The following is a 9,136-nucleotide window of genomic DNA, read 5'->3' as shown; positions in this document are numbered from 1 at the left end:
GTGGATAATTAAATTATGTGATACTTTTTCCAATTCAGAGTGTAAATATTGCATTTTACTTAGCACACTATTGCAGGTGAAAAAAATTTAATATCTTTTTTATTAATTTGATTTTTTAATATACCACTCATTTAATCAAAAAGAAACTGAGTAGATATTAGGTAATCTAGGGCACACATTCATTTCTAAAATAAGCCTGATAAAGTTAGACATCTAAAGCTACTCTTCCTCTAAGAATGAGTATCTTCCATCTCCATCAGAATCAAACTCTCTCAAGTGCTCTGGTTCTGGCATAACAGAATCTAAGGAGTTCCTGATTTCCTGGTAAGTCAGCTTCCCATCCACATCACAGTCAGTGTCATGAGCAAGTCCTGAAGATTTTGATACTAGAAATTACTGATAGGGAGACAGTTCTTACCTGGGCAGATTTTTCAATCTGATCTCCAAGAGACTAGGAATTTGGGCAATGCTGAGGGCTTTGACCTGAAACCCTGTACTTGCTCTTCATTTGGTAGTTTCTGGAGGCCTGCTGCTTTCAGGTTTGTCTGTGAGAGCACTGATCAGCTACAGTTTTTCTCTGGGCTTGAATACCTGAGAATCTGAACTATCTTCTTTCTTTGTTGTTGCTGTTCAGTCACCCAGTGGTGTCTTTTTGTAACTCCCTGGACTGCAGCAGCACATCAGGCCTCCAAGTCCCTCACCATCTCCCAGAGTTTGCCCAGGTTCATGTCCATTGCATTGGTGATTCTATCTGACCATCCCATCCTCTGATGCCCTCTTCTTCCTTTAAGTCCTGGGATTTTACAAACTGTATTCTGCTGGTCACTTGGTGCAAAGACTCTTTTTGGAGAGACAGCTGGAAAACAGGTTCACTTGCTTTACTACCTTGCTTATACCAACCAAAATTCTTTCTATCAAGTTGACTCTCTGGGTAAGATTATTAACTGCCTCATTCATTCCCTCAAGTTTAAGATACTTCCATCTCTGGTACTCCCCTGGGGCACTGTTTACCTCTTCTAAAAAACTATGGAGGTACAGGATATCCTGTTTCAAATTTGCACTGTGTGTTTTATTGTCAAGTTCAGATATAGCTGAAAGTGATGGAATGATCCGGTTGCTTCCATTGGTCTCCTTTAAGGCATGCTGATTCATGCCACTCTGGAGTAACTTCATGGTTTTCTTGTATTCATCCACAGTCTTCTGTATTGCCTTCACAGCAAGACAGATGTTGTTTAAAGTGTTGCTAATAGAACTTGCACTCTTCTGAAGTCCCTCTACAGTGCCAGGCAGGCTAATTAAGTCTGCAGCTAACTTGACATTGGCTTTGAGGTGGTTTATTGCAGAAGTCAACATAGAAATCTGCTTATTCATTTCTGTGATGTTTATCCAGACTGTTCAACCCCAGTTCTTCAGATTCAATCTTCTTAAGTTGTTTTTGTTTGCTAAGTAGCTCTTTCTTAACTTTTGGAACTTCTTGGAACAGGTTTTCTGATTAGATTTCATTGTTCTAAACTTTTCCTTGCTGTTGTTGTCATTTAGTTGTTGAGTAATGTCTGACCCCATGGACTGCAGCACGCTAGGCTTCCCTGTCCTCCATCATTTCCTGGAGCTTCCTCAGACTCATGTCCATCAAGTCAGTGATGCCATCCAGACATCTCTTCCTCTGTCATCCCCTTTTCCTCATGTCTTCAATCTTTCCCAGTGTTAGGGTCTTTTCTAATGAGTTTGTTCTTTGCATCAGGTGGCCAAAATATTGGAGCTTCAGCTTTAGCAGCAATCCTTTCAATGAATATCCAGGATTGATTTCCTTTAGGATTGACTGGTTTAATCTCCTTGGAGTCCAAGGGACTGCAAGAGTCTTCTCCACTGTCACAGTTCAAAAGCATCAATTATTTGGCACTCAGCCTTCTTTATGGTCCAACTCTCACATCCATACATGACTACTGGAAAAATCACTACTTTGATTCTGTGAACCTTTGTTGACAAAGTAATGTCTCTGTTTTTTAATGTGCTGTTTAGGTTGGTCATAGCTTTTCTTGCAAGGACCAAACGTCTTTTCATTTCATGTTTTCAGTCACCATCTATAACGATTTTGGAGCCTAAGAAGATAAAGTCTGTCACTGTTTCCTTTGTTTCCCCATCTATTTGCTATGAAGTGATCCTGGAGTGGGAAGTCAAGTGGGCCTTAGGAAGCATCCCTGTGAACAAAGCTAGAGGAGGTGATGGAATTTCAGCTAAGCTATTTCAAATCCTTTAAGATGATGCTGTGAAAGTGCTGCACTCAATATGCCAGCAAATTTGGAAAACTCAACAGTGACCACAGGACTGGAAAAGGTCAGTTTTCATTCCAATCTCAAAGAAAGGCAATGACAAAGAGTGTTCAAACTATCGCACAATTCCACTCATTTCACATACTAGCAAAGTGATGCTCAAAATTCTTCAAGCTAGGCTACAACAGTACTTGAACCTAGAACTTCCAGATGTTCAGGTTGGATTTAGAACAAGCCAAGGAACCAGAGATCAAATTGCCAACATCCACTGGATCATAGAAAAAGCAAGATAATTCCAGAAAAAAACATCTACTTCTGCTTCACTGACTATGTTAACTCCTTTGACTGTGCAGATCACAACAAACTGTGGAAAACTCTTAAAGGATGGGAATAAGAGTCCACTTTAAGAGTCCACTTTACCAGCTTCTTGAGAATTCTGTATGCAGAGCAATTTGCATTGACACCAAGCCAACACAGGCCAGGATACAGGTGGCAAGGATGACAAAATCACAGAGGGGATACCAGATCTTGCAGTATCATAAACAGTCTCCCTTGACAAGGCAAGAGTGATTCCAGGTGCACCAAATTCCTCTTCCTCCTCTTAGCTAGACTGAGAATCAGGAGGCTCAGTGCAAAGCAGGCAATGGCCTGAGCCTTTCTTGGGCTTCTTTTTTCACTTACCCCCAGCCAAGTCTGTCAATGCATTGAGCTTTGCGCTTTTTCATCTTCTTGTGTGGTGTAAGTAAAACACCCACTCCTGAGCTGCCAGGTTCTACCAGACATCCACTTCCCTTGCTTCCTTGGAGCTGTCTTCCAGGGTGAGAAATCCTGGGTCAGAGCCCTCCTGGTCAGTCCCACTGGGACTGCCCGGATCTGGTGGGAGCTGGAAGTTGGAGTCCAGAGGGAACTGAAATTCACATGGTTGGGGATAATCACATAAAGATAGCCAGGGAGCTGGTGATCCAAACTGATAAAGCCCTAGGCATGGAGTGCCAGTTACTTAAGATATTGGGGAGGGGGCAACATTTGTCTCAAAGATGAAAAGTCAAGTCAAGAATGAGAGTTTCTGAACCTTGGTCAGTAGATAGTATTTCTAAGAGTACTCTAGGATCTGGGGAAGGACACATAGGTAGATGTTTTGGACTTCAGGCAGGATTTCCAATGGAGAGAGAAAAAAAAAGAAACTTGTTCTTGAATGGGAGGAGGGAGGATGCCAAGTGAGACCTTGGGAATGTGCTGGTCCTTCCCTAGCAGTCAGCAGGAGGGGGCTCCCAACCACTACAATCCAGGCAGAGAAAGCACCCAAGTCTGAGATAATCACATCCTCCCACCTCGATCCTGAGTGTGAAGGGAGCCAGGGAAAACCCAGAGCCTGGCTTGGAGGATTGGGCCTGAGAGGAGCGAGTTCCAAGCCTGTAGAGATCCAAGTCTTGTGGTCTGGGCCTGGGGGTGTGGTGAGGAGGGGCAAATGGCAGCTGAGCCCACCTGACACACTGCTTCCCAGAGTTTGAGTAGCTCCAGCTCAGGTGACTCTGAGCAATTCCCATGCAAGTCCTCAACTCTGGCCTCCACTTGGGCTATGGCCTCAGATGCTCCCAACCTGTTGGTGGCGGGGACAGCAGTAGCTGTGGGCTCTAGACCTGCATTAGCTGCTCCAGCCCAAGCTTCCTTCCTCTTTGACAGTGGCTGCGGGTCTGTTTTTTTTTTTTTCTCTCTCTCTTAATTTTTATTTATTTGTTTATTTGAGGCTGTGCTAGGTCTTCATTGATACACGCAGGCTTTCTCTAGTTTCAATTTGTGGATGCTATTCTCTAGTTGCCATGCAGAGGCTTCTCATTGCAGTGGGCTCCCTTGTTTTCCTGAGACTCTAGGTGCATTGGCTTCAGTAGTTGCAGCAAATGGGCTTAGTTGCTCCATGGCATGTGGAGTGCTCCCTGACCAAGGATTGAACCTTTGTCCCCTGACATTGGCCGACAGATTCTTAACTACTGGATCCTCAGGGAAGTCTTTCCAGAAAAATGTACACCTACAAGCACTGAGGGAAGTCTTGTAATGCCATCCTGCAGCGTAAATAACTATGATGATGGTCCTGTGATATTTCACTTGGCCCAGTATTAGCCAGCAGCACATAGGTTGAAAGGGACTGTGGAGATCAATGAAGTGGCTTCTGGGCAGGAAGATGAAAAATCAAACAGGGCAAATGCCAAGAGCTAAGCCAACAATTTTAGGGAGATGGTTATCAGCCTGACATTGGTGATAATGTGTATTAGCTCACCATCTAAAAGGAGGAACTGTTTGGAGAAACGGATAATTCTCTAGTTCTTTCTGAATGTTTGATTTATTATTTGATTCTAATGTGATTAATTCATGCAATGCCAGATATCCAAAATACCCTCAAATATTAAAGAGTCCAAACTACTTGTCTTTCATCTTCAATCTTTGACAAAAGGGGTAGACAAATTTAAGGTTAAATATCAAATAAATCTTTCATTCTTCATCTACCTCCAGTAACACTCATCAAATATTCACGTTTTAATCTAGTATATATCAGACTTGCACTAGCTTTTCATAAAATTAATAAGGCAAATTTAGGGGTTCTTTTCATGACACTGGAGAAGAGAATGACAAACCACTTCAGTATTCTTTCCTTGAGAACCCCATGAACAGTATGAAAAGGCAAAAACAAAGCCTGGCATGCTGCAGTCCATGGGGTCACAAAGAGTCACACACAACTGAACTGACTGAAGGGTCCTTTTCATGAGAACTTAAAGTTGTTTCCATCAGAGCTTGTAACCTTGTGCTGCACTTCCTACTTCTTGACTGAAAGACTTGTTGCAAGTCTCAAAACTATTTTTGAAATAAGTAGGGTGGTAATAGATCATTAACAGCAAAGAGATTAAAAAAAAAAGCAAATAGGCACACTGACATACAAATAAACAGATAAAGCACAGAAGCATAAAGGGTATAACACCTTGTAAAAGTCAAAATTTTAAAAATCTGCAATTTATATCCATTATTGTTGATACTTATAGGTAAATCTTCTTAAATTTGAGAATTATGTTTTCTAAAAACATACAAAATTCTCTGTAAGTCAGATTTTTAAAAATACTTTCCCTTACATAACATTAACCAAGAGTAGACCTTGATCTGTTATTTGTGTCTTAATAGGCACATCACCAATGGATTCATCCCTAAAGGCAGCGACATTCAAGTGTGTTCAATGTAGACGCATTTGAATCATTATTTGGCTCACAAAATAATGTAACTATAGGAAAGTAGGTATCTTCTTGAAATATTTCACTCTAAATATAAAATATTTGCATGTTTTGTCATGTTACATAGTAACAATTTAATACATTCTATTAATCAGAAAATTTTGTGTTTTCAACAATTTTAATGTTCTTTTGTCATTGTGATAAAGTAATAGTTTATAGGAAAACAGCTTCCAGCAGTCTAAGAATCTTTTCCATAAAGAGTGCTCAATAAATATGGTAGTGTTAATTGTTTTATAATTGGATAGAGAGACACAATTTTTTATCAACCATTATCAAAGGTATGAATTCCTCAATAGGAATACTTTTGAAGAAAAGTATTTTTTCAATTATGTTTGTAATTCTTTTAAAAGCACATCATTTCTTAATTTTGCTTATGTTACCTTTTGATGCAAAAAAGAAAGACAAATCACTCTGAGTAAAATTCTGTTGAGAATTAACATTGAGTATTTTATTTAGTATATTATCCCCTTTTTACCTGCATATCTGAAAACAAGTCATATTAGAAAATGCTTACACTTTTTCAATTTTAGCACTTAAAATACACACCAAAAAATCAGGTTTTGGAACTGCTACCCTTCATGATGATATATTAGTCATTAAAGCTAGCAAAAGAAGAATAAGAAACCAATAATGGTCACTGAAAAGAGATATTTATAATGTTGTGATTTTCATAAAAAATATGTCTTTGTTGGTTTTTAAAATTACTCAAGTAGATTAAGGGTTTAAAAAGATGAAATGAGCCAAAACGTTTTAAAGAAAAGGTGTTTTAGAAAGTTTAAAGTTTTTTTCAGAAAACTTTCTAAAACTTTTACTCATTAGTACAATATCAGATTTAATTTCAAGAAGATTTATATTTCAAAAGAGGTTTACTGGAGTAATAGCAGCATCATAATGAAATAGGAAGCCTCAGGCCCACATTCCCCTGTAGAAACACTGAGTTCATAACAATATATGCCCATAGTGCCTTCATGAGAACCCAGAAGCCAGCTACAGCACCCCAGGTAAGTGTAAAGCCAGAGAGAACTGACAGAATCCAGTAAGGTGTTCCTTGCATTTACCCACCTGGTCCTGCGCAGTATAGACTGATGTAGAGAAAGCTCCCACATTCCAGGCTCCTATCTCTACTCAAGAGGGAAAGAGAAGGGTCGGCTGTGAACCTATTGTTCTGGCTTTCAGAGGGCTGCCCAAGGAAAGGATTTCGTCCAGCCTGACTCTGAGCACCAAGCATGGACTTGATTGACAGTTAGATGCCATACTGAGGGTTTCTGTGACAACATCAGAGAGACTGTCTTACTGCAGAAAGACCCAAGGCAGAGCAAAAGCTTACAGGATCCAGAGGAGGGGGTCAACTTTCACTGGGAAATTACTTACAAAAGCCCAGAAAAGATATAGCTTTAGAAGACTTTAGACACTCCCCAAATCTCCAGCTGTGCTCGTTAGTGAACATTTTCCTAGTATAAAAGTAGTAAGGGCTGAGAGGTGTGACTGTTTATTGGTTTTTAATTTTAAAAAATATTTAAATATTTTTATTTCTTTTAGAGCAGATTTAGGTTCACAGAAAAATTGAAGGGAAAGTGGAGAGATTCCCCAGATTTCTCCTCTCCTGAAAATGCACAGCCTCCCCCATCATTCACATCCCCTACCAGAGGGGCACATTTATTAAAACTGCTGAACCTATATTGAGAAATCATAATCACTCAAAGTCCACTATTTACATTGTAGTTCTCTCTGGCTGTTGTGTGGGCTTCCCTGGTGGCTCAGCTGGTAAAGAATCCTCCTGCAATGCAAGAGACCTGTGTTCAATCCCTGGGTTGGGAAGATCCCCTAGGGAAGGGAAAGGCTACCCACTCCAATATTCTGGCCTGGAGAATTCCATGGACTGTATAGTCCCTGGGGTCGCAAAGAGTTGGAGATGACTGAGTGACTTTCACTCACTTTTCACTCACTCTGGCTGTTGTACATTCAATAGGTTTGGACAAATATATGACAAGTATGAATAACTACAGTATCCTACAGATATTTTCATTACCCTAAGAATTACCTATGCTCTATCCATCCTTTCCTCCAACCGATGAAAACCACTTTCTTTTTTTGGTCTCTGTAGTTTGCTTTTTCCAGAATGACACATAGGAATCTTATAGTTAATAGCTGTTTCAGATTAGCTTCTTTAACTTATAAATATGCATTTAAAGTTCCTCTATGTCTCTTCATGGTTTGATAGTTCATTTCTCATTAGTGCTGAATAATATTCTACTGTCTGTTTGTATCACAGTTTGTTTATCACTTAAGGACATCTTGGTTGCTTCCAAGTTTTGGCAATTATGAATAAATATACTATAAATATCTTGGTGTGAGTTTTTGTGTGGACATAAGTTTTCACATCTTTTGGATAAATACCAAGAAGTGTGATTGTTTGATAATATGTTAAGAGTATGTTCATTTTTCTTAGAAACTATCAAATTGCCTCCAAAGTGACTGTACCATTTTGCATTCCTACCAATGAAGAATGAGAGTTCCTGTTGCTCCACACCCATGTCAGCATTTGGTGTTGTCAGTGCTCTGGATCTGGGATCTGGGCCATTCTAATAGTTGCATAATGATAGCTCATTATTTTGATTTGCATTTCCCTGATGACACATGACAGGCAGCATCCTTTCATATGCTTATTTGCCATTTGGATATCTTCTTTGGTGAGGTGCCTGCTAAATGCCTTGGCCCATTCTTTAATTGGTCTGTTTGTGTTCTTACTGACGTTTAAGAGTTTTTTGAATATTTTGGATTGCAGTCTTTCATCAGAATGTCTTTGCAAATACTTTCTCCTGGTATATGGCCTATGTTCTCAATCTCTCAACATTGTCTTTCACAGAGCAGTTTCCATTTTAATGATATCCAACTTATCAATTATTCATTTTATGGATAATGCCATAGACATTGTGCTGCCATACCCAAGGTTATTTATATTTTCTCATCTGTTATATTTAGAACTTTTACTTTACATTTGCACATTACAAGTATTACTGTACATTTAGGACTATGATCCATTTTGAGTTATTTTTTGTGAAGGTTGTAAGGTCTAGATTCATTTTTTAAAATGTGGATGTCCAATTTTTCTAGCATCATTTGTTGAAAACACTATCTTTTCTCAATGACCTTTGCTTCATATTGAAGACCAGTTCACTCTCCTGGGTTTCCTTACCCTACTGTTCTCCACCTGGGTGCCCTTTCCCAATAAAATCTCTTGCTTTGTCAGCACATGTGTCTCCTCAGACAATTCATTTCTGAGTGTTAGACAAGAGCCCAGTTTGGGGCCCTGGAAGGGGTCCACCTTCCTGCAACAAATGGAGATTCTGGTGGGGACTCTTCTTCACTGAGACTGATATCCTGACCACTCGGGGTACTCAAGGGCCAGTTTGGCTCCCAATGGACCAGACCCAGTGGCCACAACTGGGACCCTTTTGTCCCTGGTCTCCTCCTGAAGTGGACAACTGGCCAGAGTGCCCCGACTGGTAAGGAACAAGAGACTTTATTGGCCTCTCTCCCCTTCCCTCTCTCTTTCCTCTCCTTAACCCTTCCTATCCTTCCCTGTTTTTC

General features: G+C 40.0%; 1 pseudogene; it reads right to left on the bottom strand.

The window, feature by feature from the left end:
* Window positions 1-219: 219 nt before the first annotated feature.
* The window catches only part of LOC128055640 (EF-hand calcium-binding domain-containing protein 14-like), a 78,006-nt pseudogene continuing 69,089 nt past the window's right edge, over window positions 220-9,136 (bottom strand).

The sequence above is a fragment of the Budorcas taxicolor genome, chromosome 11, assembly GCF_023091745.1.
Source record: "Budorcas taxicolor isolate Tak-1 chromosome 11, Takin1.1, whole genome shotgun sequence".
NCBI lineage: Eukaryota > Metazoa > Chordata > Mammalia > Artiodactyla > Bovidae > Budorcas > Budorcas taxicolor.
The sequence above is the reverse complement of the archived record's forward strand: the minus strand, read 5'-3'. Positions and strand labels throughout refer to the sequence as shown.